This window comes from Ipomoea nil, unplaced genomic scaffold (assembly GCF_001879475.1).
Source record: "Ipomoea nil cultivar Tokyo-kokei standard unplaced genomic scaffold, Asagao_1.1 scaffold2115, whole genome shotgun sequence".
Taxonomy (NCBI): Eukaryota; Viridiplantae; Streptophyta; class Magnoliopsida; order Solanales; family Convolvulaceae; genus Ipomoea; species Ipomoea nil.
Window position 1 is genome coordinate 124,336 of NW_017618543.1, and position 13,013 is coordinate 137,348.

A 13,013-nucleotide genomic window follows, 5' to 3' on the forward strand; every position below is an offset into this window, starting at 1 on the left:
TTCCTGAGCATTCTCGAGGTCCAAAGTATACTAAGTGACTACAGGTGGAGGGTGGGCAATGGTACATCAATCAAAGTTTAGAGCGAACCTTTGCTCCCAAATACTACCTCCCCCTTTGTTCAAACCCCAATGCCAGATCCCCTTTGTGAAGTTATCGTGGATGCACTGTTTAATCAGTAGAAAACAAGTTGGGAATAGGACCTTTTAGCTTATGATTTTAATGAGGATGTGGCCACAATTATGAGTATCCCGATTGCAAATGTCAAGCCTGTGGACAATACCATTTGGATGGAGGATGACAAAGGAAACTATACAATTCGAAGTTGCTAAAAAAAAATAAAAAAATAAAAAACAGAACAAAACAAAACAAAACCCTTTAGGGTGCATTGCAGGATACTGATTTTTCAATATGGATCAAGATGTGAAAATTTAAATTGCCTCCTAAGGTGAAAGTCTTCTTCTGGCAAGTCTGTTCAAATTCTCTGCCTACTTATGACCTCTTGAGTTTGAAGCATGTTTCGGTTCCAGCTCTTTGTCAAATGTGCAACAAGGAGAATGGATCAACTTACCACATCTTTGTTCGCTGTGAATTGGCTAGATTATGCTACGATAAAATAGGGGTATAATTTATGAGGAGTGCAACTCCTTTCATGAATGGGTTGAGATGAACTTTAATGTGTTGGAAGAGGCTGCTCTGAATATCTATTCGAAATTATGGGAAGCTAGAAAAGAGAGTTTGGAATCATAGAATCATCCCTTACCTGAGAATAATTGATGAAGCTATTGCTTTTCTCCACACAACTGGATTGTTGTCAAGGGAATTCACAGACTACTCTAAACGAGGTTCAGATTGATAAATGGACCAGACCCCAATCGAGTGGACTATGAATTCAGTTCTCATGCGGTTGTGCGATTAAATATGAGTCATTGATCTTGTTTAAAATTAACATTCAGGATTAATAAAATTAAAAAAACACGGTGGCAATTTGGTAATTTTTGCATCTAGGTCGAATTTAAGGTGTGTGGTTTTTGTGCTTAAGGTGCACGTTTTGTGTGCTTAAGGTGTGTGGTTTTTGTGCTTAAGGTACGTGGTTTGTGTGCTTAATGTGAGTAGTTGTTTAAATTTAAGGTGCGCGGTTTTTGTGCTTAAGGTGCGTGTTTTTTGTGTTTAAGGTGCGTGGTTTGTGTGCTTAATGTGAGTAGTTGTTGAAACTTAAGGTGCGTGATTTTCCTTCTTAAGGTGCGTTGCTTTCCTTCTTAAGGTGCGTGATTTGTATGCTTAAGGTGCATGAGTTGTTGAAACTTAAGGTACGCCATTTTAAAATCTTAGGTGCGTGGTTTATGTTTTTAAGGTGCGTGGTTTGTGTACTGAATGTGCGCCATTTTCATGTTTAAGGTTAAGTTATTTGATTCGTTTTAGAGGCACGTTTTTTTTTCATTGATTTGAGCCGGTTATCTAGATTTGATCAACGGCTCATATTAAACCACACGTCCACACCAGAACCCCTCCATATATATATATATATATATATATATATATATATATATATATATATATATATATATATATATATATATATATATATATATATATATATATATATATATATATGGAAGGGATCAGGTGCATTTGTTGCTTCCCTTGCGGTTGTGCGGTGGATTAATGTGCGTGAGGTTTATACTTAATGTGCGTGAGTGTTATGCTCAATATGCTTGAGATTCGTACTTAATGTGCGTCATGTTAATATGCGTGAGTTTTGTACTTAATGTGCCAGAGTATTGTGCTTAATATGCGTGAGATTTGTGCTTAATGTGCGTGAGTAATAAGAAAATTTTCAACAATCTGGAATTGAAGCAAACAACAGAAGTTCCAGATTCTCGCACCAAGATCGGTCTGCAGACCATTGATAAGGATAGAATTTGTGTATTCACTTTGGGAAGCTTTTATTTCATTGTAAACATCAGTAAAGCAAAGTAACACACTATTATATGTCGTTATTGAAACTTGAAGATTCAAATCTTTCATCTTGGATAAAACAAAAAGAGCATCAGCAACCATCTCAGATGTCGAATAAGCACAGGCCAGCATATTCCATACCACATTATGAGCAACCCAATAATCGAAGTTATTCTGAAGCAACTCACAGAGTGCAGGTACTGGGGATGGGGAAGAAGCTGATATCCATATTTTCTGCTGCATTTTACACATTCACGCACATTAAGTACAAATCTCAGGCACATTAGACACAACACTCACGCACATTGAGTACAAATCTCACGCAAATTAATAACCGCACAACCGCACGGGAAGCATTCAACCGCACGGGAACCTTTCACTATATATATATATATATATATATATATATATATATATATATATATATATATATATATATATATATATATATATATATATATATATATATATATAAAGAGGTTCAGGTGCATTTAAGTGTTTCCCGTACGGTTGTGCGGTTGATTAATGTGCGTGAGATTTGTACTTAAGGTGCGTGATTATTGTGCTTAACATGCGTGAGGTTTGTGCTTAATGTGCGTGAGTGTGTACTGAGTTTTGTGCTTAATGTGCGTGAGTTTTGTACTTAAGGTGCGTGAGTCTCGTGGTTAAGGTGCGTGAGTTTTGTGCTTAATGTGCGTGAGTGTGTATTTAATGTGAGTTGTTGTTGAAACTTTAAAGTGCATGAGTTTTGTGCTTAACATGCGTGAGTTTTGTGCTTAACGTGCGTGTGGTTGTGCTTAATGTGAGTAGTTGTTGAAACTTATAAGGTGCGTGTGTTTTGTGATTAACATGCGTGAGTTCTGTACCTAAGGTTCGCGAGGCTTGTGCTTAACATGCGTGAGTTTTGTACTTAACGTGCGTGGGGTTGTGTTTTGAATGTGTTTTGTTTGTGTGCTTAATGTTCGTGTGTTGTGTACTTAAAGTGCGTCGGTTTAATGCTTAATGTGCTTCCAATCGCACAACCGCACGGGAAGCCTCAAATGCACCTGATCCCTTCCCTATATATATATATATATATATATATATATATATATATATATATATATATATATATATATATATATATATATATATATATATATATATATATATATATATATATATATATATAGATTTTGGTTCCTGTGAGGTCAGGTCTTCCCGTGCGGTCGGTGCGGCATACGCCATTAGGTATGCATAAATGCACTATACAGTGTTCGAAAATACACCAGAATGAAATGCCAAAAAATACACCACAAAAAAAAAAAAAAAATACACCACACATAATGGTGTATTTACGAACACTGTGTGATGCATTTATGCATACCTAATGGTGTATGCCGCATTGACCGCATGGGAAGACCTGACCTCACAGGAACCTGACCTTACCCTATATATATATATATATATATATATATATATATATATATATATATATATATATATATGTAATCCCTAATAAATATTATATATAAATATAATAATAATGATTAGGGCTCAAAATAAGTGGAAAAGGTCCAACAAAAATATAGTGGATACAAAAAGGCTGGTCCAAACATGGACTATTTACAACATGGGAGGGAAGCCCAACCCAACACTGGAATCAAAAGTGACATCATGAAATAAGGATCTTTCATACAAAGTCATGGTGGGAGGTCATAAGGAACTAATACAACTGGCCATACAGTATAGGAGGTGTTGATATTTCCAAATGAGTTAAAACCATCACTTGCTAAACCAAGTCTAAAGGGAGTGTATTCAATCATGACTTTTGTAGATTTTTAAAAACTTTTAAAATGATTGATTTTAATAAACTTTGATTAACTTTCGTAGAGTCGTTCAAAACTTTATAAAACTCTATAAAAGTCTATATAAAATAACATTCATAAACTTTTATCAACTTTTTATTTTAAAAAGTCTATAAAAGTCATTGAAATTTTAAATTGAATACATCCTTACAAAGTTTCAATGATTTCGATTCTTATCATTTATATTTTTCTTACAAAACATGTTATAATATATCATTAAATTCTTAATTTCAAAAAAATATCATAAAATTCATCTTATTATGTATATATATATTTTTTTTGAATGCTACTAGCTCTATTACATTGTAGTATCTGTTCATATACTTTCTCAACCTACTGAAACACAAAGAGCTAATAACGCCTCCACTAAGGCTCGAACTCATAACCTTCCAAATGGAAGTCCAACCCGGATACCATTGGACCACATAGTCCTGGTAATTCATCTTATTATATAGTTTTTCAACTATTTATATTTATTAATAAGCATCAATAAAAAAAAAATTATTTCATTAGAAATTCATAACAATATTGAACACTAAAATTTATAATAAAAGAATTGATCAAATAAAATATTTAAAAATATAATTACAAGTGGGATAAAATAAAAAAATATATATAATATTAATAAGGGAAAATGGCAAGTTTGGTCCCTGAGTTATAATGGTAGTGACGACTCAGTCCCTGAGTTATGACCGTATCCATTTTTAGTCTCTCAGTTATGAGCGAAGTGGCGCATTTGGTCCCTGACCGTTTAAACTAACGGAAAAATTAAAAAATATTTAAAATTTTAGGGGTAAAGTAGAAAATTCACATTTTATTCACTTTCTTATATTGAAATCACTTTTGCAACATTATTTTCAACTTCCTAGCATTTTATTTCAAGGTTCTTCAATTCCAAAAAACAATTCAATAATCTTCGTATGACTTGTTAGTAACCTGAGTCTCGTATAAGGAATCTGATGTGGATTCCCCCGGCTTGATATTGGATTAAAGGCCTAGAACTCCACAACACAAGTCACGATCCGTTTTCCCAATTTCTGTCTACTGATTTTGAAGTGTAGGGGTTGTTTTTGTGGATTGTGGTTGATGTGGGGTATGGTAAATGGTTGTAGGACGTGTATGGATGAATAGGGAAGCCGCCACACCGGGTTGAAGGATGATAAGGCCAATTGGGACGCCACAAGCAGGGTAATATCCTTGATAAGTCATAAATTCTTCCTAGAATGCTAGAAAGGAAATGGAAGTGCAAAGCACATATCCAAATGAATTCAACTTCAATAATCTAATGAAAAATGAGTTCTTTAGGATATGTGCTTTGCACTTCCATTTCCTTTCTAGCATTCTAGGAAGAATTTCTGACTTATCAAGGATATTACCCTCCTTGTGACGTCCCAATTGGCCTTATCACCCTTCAACCCGGTGTGGCGGCTTCCCTATTCATCCATACACGTCCTACAACCATTTAACATACCCCACATCAACCACAATCCACAAAAACAACCCCTACACTTCAAAATCTGTAGACAGAAATTGGGAAAACAGATCGTGACTTGTGTTGTGGAGTTCTAGGCCTTTAATTCAATATCAAGCCGGGGGAATCCACATCATTTTGGTATCAGTGCTTTGGTTGTAATCCTCATCAAAATCAGGTCACGAAATATTTGTTCTCTTTAGTTCTTGTGTCAATTTGTTCCATGTCAAAATCTGTGAATTGAATGCAAGTTTGCATGAAAAACTTTCTTTTCTTGGTTTGTTGTCAATTGTTCTATATATATTGTTTCCCCTATATGTATTTTAGGTGTCTAAACTCATTCAAAAAGATCCATATATGTTTATAGACACTGAAAGTCACATCAAACCATCCTATAGTCTAAATCTGCCAGAATTGTCCTATTTGCGCTGCTAGAAAAAAAAAATCTAAAAAAATAGTTCCTCTTGTTTATTTGATCTGAATTTTTTTTGGTAATAGATAACTCATCAATATTCCATTCCACAAAAGAAATTTGCCAAAAAATCGATACACAAACACAGAAAATTCTGAGAAATACAGTGGCAGAATCTTGTTTTCTGGAGATTATCATCTTCTAGTTCTGTTTTTTTTTTTTTTTTTTTTTTTTTTTTTTTTTTTTTTTTTTTTTTTAGTTTTGTTCATTTTTTTTTTTGTTGCCACACATAAAATATACTTTGTCTATCCTCTATTTTTCATTCATATCCTTTCTTATTCTTGTCATCTTACGTCTTTGTGTGTGGTATCTCCTTGTTTGAGTTTAAATTGTTCTTAGAATTCCAAGAAAGGTCCTTGAATTCAACTTGTGTGTGATTTGAAATTGTGAGTATAATAGAGTGTTCATACACGAGTGGTAAAATTTGAGTGATCACCCCCTAAAAAGAGTGAGTGTGAGGGAGAGAAGTGAGGTCCAACTTAATCTTTTATCTTATTGTTGCACTTTTGTTTCTATTGCAGCTCAATATGTCGGGGTCTGGCCAATATAATAATGAGTCAAGCATGAGTCCAAATACCAAGTTTATGGTGGATGCTATGAAAGGGGAGAAGGCAAAAGAATTTTGCAGATTGAATCAAAAGAAAATGTTTAGGCATTTTGTTGTCTCCCTTGTGTTTTGAGAGATGTTCTTTTAGGCTTATCAAGATAATACCAATCTTGTGGTGCCATCCATTCCTTATCACCTAATTTAAGACCAAGGTGTGGCGGAAATATCTTTATACAAAAACACAAAAATAATCCCAAATCCAACCCCTACATCAACCAATTCCATCTCCAACACCCATAAACTATAATTGTTGTTGTAACACCCCGTGTTACGACCCCTAAAACCAATTAATCATTTAACCAATTATTCAAAGAAAGAATTAAACTACAATAATTAATTAGGAAAAAGCCCACCATAGTCCGTGGGCCCTCATCTCTAAACCCAACCGCTAGTCCTAAAAGGAATAGAGTTAGCAAGCCTATAGTATTTGGGCCCTAATTAGGACTCTTAGATATATAAATAGGAGACATAGGAGGCACCTAGAACCCCCACCACAATAATCTCTCACCACACAAGGAGCTCCAAGAATTCCCCTAGAAGAAATCAAGAAAGAAGAAAGACTTAAAGAAAGATCCTTCATAGCCAAGGAAATTAATTAAGGCTAAGAGGTAACCCATGTCTCAACAAAACCTATTTTCCTAGCTATGATCTCTCTCTTAGGTATCTTCCTATATTCTTGTGTCTTGATGAATTGTTATGATATTGATGATGTGATCTTAATGATTGGTGATATGGTTTTATCTGGATAATCTTGATGATGATAAGGGTTTCTTGATGATTGTGTGATGTTCTTGATGAACCTTGATATTTCTTGATATTAAGCGATAGGTTACGTTCTTGATGATTTAATTGTGATTAGAGCCCTAGGATGTAACGTGAAACTCGTATGATGTTATTCTCAATATTTTGGGTGGGAATTCGCATGTTTGGGGTGTTAATTATGTTTAGCATGATAGGATATGTGCCATATGTTTCTCGCTTTTGATCCGTTAATTGTCTACGTGTTGTCATCAATTGCGTTTAAAAGTGTCTAAGCATGGTTTCGGGTTCCACAAAGGTTCCCGGGACGTTATTGGTGAAAAAAAGAGTCAGTGGGGGGTAGGTGGGGGTAGGGGACCCGCCACCTACCCGCGGCCAGGATGGATGTCGCCGGCAGCGGGCAGCCGGCGGGCAGGCGACTGCCGGACACCCGCTGCCCGGAAGTTTGCCACCGGCGGGTGACCCCTCACCCACCGGCTACCCGCTGGAAATTGCCCCACTTCGGGATCCCGGCTTCCCCGTTTGATGTCCCCCGACCCCCGTGGTGTCCCAACGGACTCCGTCTATCGTGCCTATGTCTAGTTTGATGTTCGGGTACCATTCGTAGGTTGAATGAGTCTTGTATATTGCATGCTAGTTGAATTGGTACCCCGTTGGCCTAGGTGTAAGAAGTATGAACCCCTTAGGATTATTATTAGTATGTGGATGATCACGCATAGGTTTCCTTATACGATTTCTCCCCCTTCCCAATGTGCCAATGTGGGTTGCATGTGTTTGCTATGTGTTATATGTGCATGATACCCCAATTTGGTTGCGATCAAATTGGTTATTCCTGAGCTGCGGTTCAGAAGCTGGCTGCGGTCAGATTTACACTCTCGGGCTGCGGTCCACCGTTTGGTTGCGATCAAACGTTTTACATGAGCTGCGGTTCATATTCCTGGCTGCGGTCAGATGACTATTCTTGGGCTGCGGTCCACTGTTTGGTTGCGATCAAACATTATGATGAGCTGCGGTTCATCGGTCGGTTGCGATCGACCCCTCCGTGTTGCGATACGGGGCAGGGTGCTGCGGGGCCGTGTCAGAGCTATATGCGCTGACCCTCATGTATGGGCATGCGATTGGTCCTGTGGCGCCATCAATGTGTGCTATGTGATGAGATATGGATGGTTTGATGAGATGATTGTTATGAAAGCGTGATCATAGGATACATGCTAGTAAACTGTATATGCTTGACTATGACTATTGGCTGTGCTTATCCCTATCTGTCGAATCTGTTCCCTACGCTTGTGAATTGTGCATGCTTGATTATGACTGTTGGTTGTGCCTATCCCCATCTGTCGAGTCTATTCCCTGTTTTGAAAGCTAGAGTCTCTTAGGATATATCTTCATGCTTCGAAATGGTTTTTCATATATCTATGTATATATCTATATGTATTGTATTTCAACGCGTTGGAGTGGGTTACCAGCATCTCTCGCTGAACAGATATATTTGGCTTTCAGGCACAGAGGAGTAGACACTGGAGCGCGCTAGAGTCTTGGAGCGTAAAAGTAGATAGTTTCCTCTTCGGCCTGCGTGCCACACTTATGCATTTACATTATTAAGGATATTAGTTAGTTAGCCTGTGCACCTGAGTTCTCTAGCTCAGGTGTGGCATAGCACCCCGTACTTTTTATATCATGTTTAGGGATTTAATGAGATTCTACCTTTATTATATAAGTTTCAAAAGTTTTAAAATTTCGGGGTGTTACAGTTGTTCCTACTATTTTGGTGAGGAAAAGATCGGGAAATCGGAGGATTCTTTGGTGAATCGACTCTCGAGTTCACCCCCAAAGATCCACATCAGAATCTGTGGCTCTGTACAAACAAGAAAACACTTGATTATTGTCTTCAAGTATGTAAACACACCATCATAAAAGTTTATGATTTTCCTTACTAAAGATAATGGTAATCAAACCATAACTTTGAAATACAAGAAGATATCAAATTTCTCAGTTATTTTTATGACAAATTCACCAATGGAGTAACTTGAGATTTTTAGTACGTAAAATTCTTTTGTAAGCTCTGCAGTAACTTAATCATGAATCGTATATCCTGACCATATATGCAAATTATATTATATATATACCCATCACCTCCACTGTCTTCTTAAAAACCAGAGTAATGAATGAGGAACCTAAGATTCAGTTATGAAAATTCTAAATTGACTGTTGCATATGAAAATTTTTACATACTAAAAATCTCAAGTTATTCCGTTGGTGAATTTTCATAAAAGCAACCTGAGAAATTTGACATCATTTTGTATCTCAAAGGTTCTGGTTTGATTACCTTTGTTGCTTAGTAACGAAAATTAGAAATTGATAGGATAGTGTGTTTCACACGTCTGAAGACAATGATCAAGTGTTTCTTTGTTTGTGCTAAGTCTTAAATTTGTTATACGAGAGTCAGGTTCCTAACAAATCATACTAAATTTATTGAAATGCTTTTAGAATTGAACAATATTGAAATAAGAGGCTAAGAAGTGAAAAATAATGTTGTGAAAATGATTTTTATACAAGGATAATAAAATGTGAATTTCCTACTTTACCCCTCAAATTTTAAATATTTTTAACTTTTTTTTCCGTTAGTATTAACGGTCGGGGACCAAATGCACCACTTCGTTTATAACTGAGGGATTAAAAAAGGATCGGTCATAACTCAGGGACTGAGTCGGAACTTGGGTATAAATCACGGACCAAAGATGCAATTTTCCCTATTAATAATATATATATTAATATATATATATATATATATATATATATATATATATATATATATATATATATATATATATATATATATATACATATATATATATATATATATATATATATATATGTATATATATATGTATATATATATATATATATATATATATATATATATATATGTATATATATATATATATATATATATATATATATATATATATATATATATATATATATAATTGCACTCAGGTGCGAATGAAGCGCCCAGGAGCGAATATGCAAACGAATCAGCGCGCGACACGTGTCCAGATCTAATGGATTTAAAAAATGCGGTGTCATTTTCGTAAATAATTGAACATCGAAGTGCAAGTAAAATGTATTACAAGTGCATGTAAAATGTATTATAGGTGCAAGTAAAATTTACACTGAGCATCAATACTAAGTGCACAGATCGTTATAAGTAGTTGCACCTATAGTTTTAAGTAGTTGCACCTATAGTTATAAGTAGTTGCACCTATAGTTATAAGTAAGTGCACCCAGGTGCATTAATGTTTGCGGGAAGTGAATGTTACCAAGGCAAAATTACATGCATTTATAGGTGAAAGTACGTGCACTTGTAAGTGATTTTACTTGCACTTCGATGTTCAATTATTTACAAAAATGTCACCACGTTTCTTTTAATCTATTAGATCTGGACACGTGTCGCGCGCGGATTTGTTCGCATATTCCCTCCTGGGCACTTATTCGCACCTGAGTGCATCCCTATATCTACTATACTAATAAGAGCCCAAGAGAGTTAGGCCTATAATGGGTAGAAAAAATGGCGGTCAAATTTTTTAATCAAATGAATGGCTCAGATTGATCATATTTTAATTTTCCCTTGAGATTTCCTAATTTATCCTTAATGAATATGATTATCCGTTAACTTTTCCGTTAAATATTATCTTTTCTGTTAGTTCACCGTTAACTTACTCATTGATTTTAATAAGAAAGGTCTCAGGTTCGAACCCCATCCCAATCAAATTAAAGTTGGCATAATTAGTACTATGTTTTACTTTTATTAAATTATAATTAATAATTTAGTAGCTACAACAAAAAATAATACATATGCATTTCTTTAATTTAGAATTATGTGTGTACAATGTCTTTATTCAAAAAAAAAAAAAAATTCATTATCAATAAATTAAATAAGAGAAATAATTTCATTAGTTATCTACTATACTAATAAGAGCCCAAGAGAGTTAGGCCTATAATGGGTAGAAAAAATGGCGGTCAAATTTTTTAATCAAATGAATGGCTCAGATTGATCATATTTTAATTTTCCCTTGAGATTTCCTAATTTATCCTTAATGAATATGATTATCCGTTAACTTTTCCGTTAAATATTATCTTTTCTGTTAGTTCACCATTAACTTACTCATTGATTTTAATAAGAAAGGTCTCAGGTTCGAACCCCATCCCAATCAAATTAAAGTTGGCATAATTAGTACTATGTTTTACTTTTATTAAATTATAATTAATAATTTAGTAGCTACAACAAAAAATAATACATATGCATTTCTTTAATTTAAAATTATGTGTGTACAATGTCTTTATTCAAAAAAAAAATATTCATTATCAATAAATTAAATAAGAGAAATAATTTCATTAGTTATATTGTCTTTATTTTTCTCCAATGTAAAAATTCTTTACATTCAAATTAATCAATTAATTATATTCACTACATTGTCTATTATTTTTTTGTGCACTATTTTTAATTAAATATCAAAGTTATAATACAAAATAATGCTATATATTTATTTATCCAGTATTTTATTAATACCATGAAAAAATTAAAAATTAAAAAAACATAATTAATAACGTCAGTCATATTAACTACTTGAGGGATTTGTTGACAAAGAGAGTATTCAAATCACACAAAAAATTAAAGTGAGAACTACATCGCAATGTCCTTGTTTGATAATCAGCAGTTAGCGGTTAGCGTTAGCGGATTTGACCAGCGAATTATATCAACGGTTGGTAAAAAGATATTTTAAAAAATTAGTCGTTTAGATTAACATGTAAAATGGCCTAAGGGTATACATAATAATAATAATAATAATAATAATAATAATAATAATAATAATAATAATAATAATAATAATAATAATAATAATAATAATAATAATAATAATAATTATTATTATTATTATTATTATTATTATTATAAAAAATAAAAAAAAAGTATAATTAAGCTAATCATATTAACTATTTGGGGGATTTATTGCATTTGTAAACTTAGAATTATCTTGCATTTGTAAACTTAGACATTCAATTATCTATGCATGAACAATTCCAATATAATCTTGTATTGATATATTTTATAGTACTTATTTATTTTTTATTTTTTAATATTGGGCATTATCTCAATCGTGCAATGCGCGTAAAAAAAATTAGTATATATATATATATATATATATATATATATATATATATATATATATGTGTGTGTGTGTGTGTGTGTGTGTGTGTGTGTGTGTGTGTGTGTGTGTGTGTGTGTGTGTGTATGTATGTATGTATGTATGTATGTATAAATTATACTTGATATATTGCTAGACATCAAGCAAAGAATTATTATTTGCAATAATAGCAATTTGAGACTACGAACAACAACAAGATGTTACTGTTTGCAGCCCCAAATTGTTGTTGCGAACAATAGTTTGCTATTCATAGTAACTTGTGTGTGTGTGTGTGTATATATATATATATATATATGTATGTATGTATATATATATATATATATTACGAATATAAACATAAAAAGAATAAAAAAAAAAAGCAATAATGAAGTAAAATAATATTATTTTGAATTTTTAGAGGAGGATTGTAAAGTTTGGGAGAGAAAAAAAATTGGTATAGTTTAGCTATGAAGAAAATATAGGATAATGAAGAAAAAAATAATTTTATTGAATTTAGATAGGTTTATAAAGTTTAAATATGGAGAAAAATAAAGCTTAAATAGAGAGAGAAAACATTCATATATAGTTGGTAGAAAGAAAATTTTGAAATCTTGGGTTTGATGGTTGTATTTCAACTATTTATATTTGAGAAGAAAAAGTCTACAAAAGTCCTAAAATTAAAAAGTCTAGAAAAGTTCATAACTTTTTGAATAC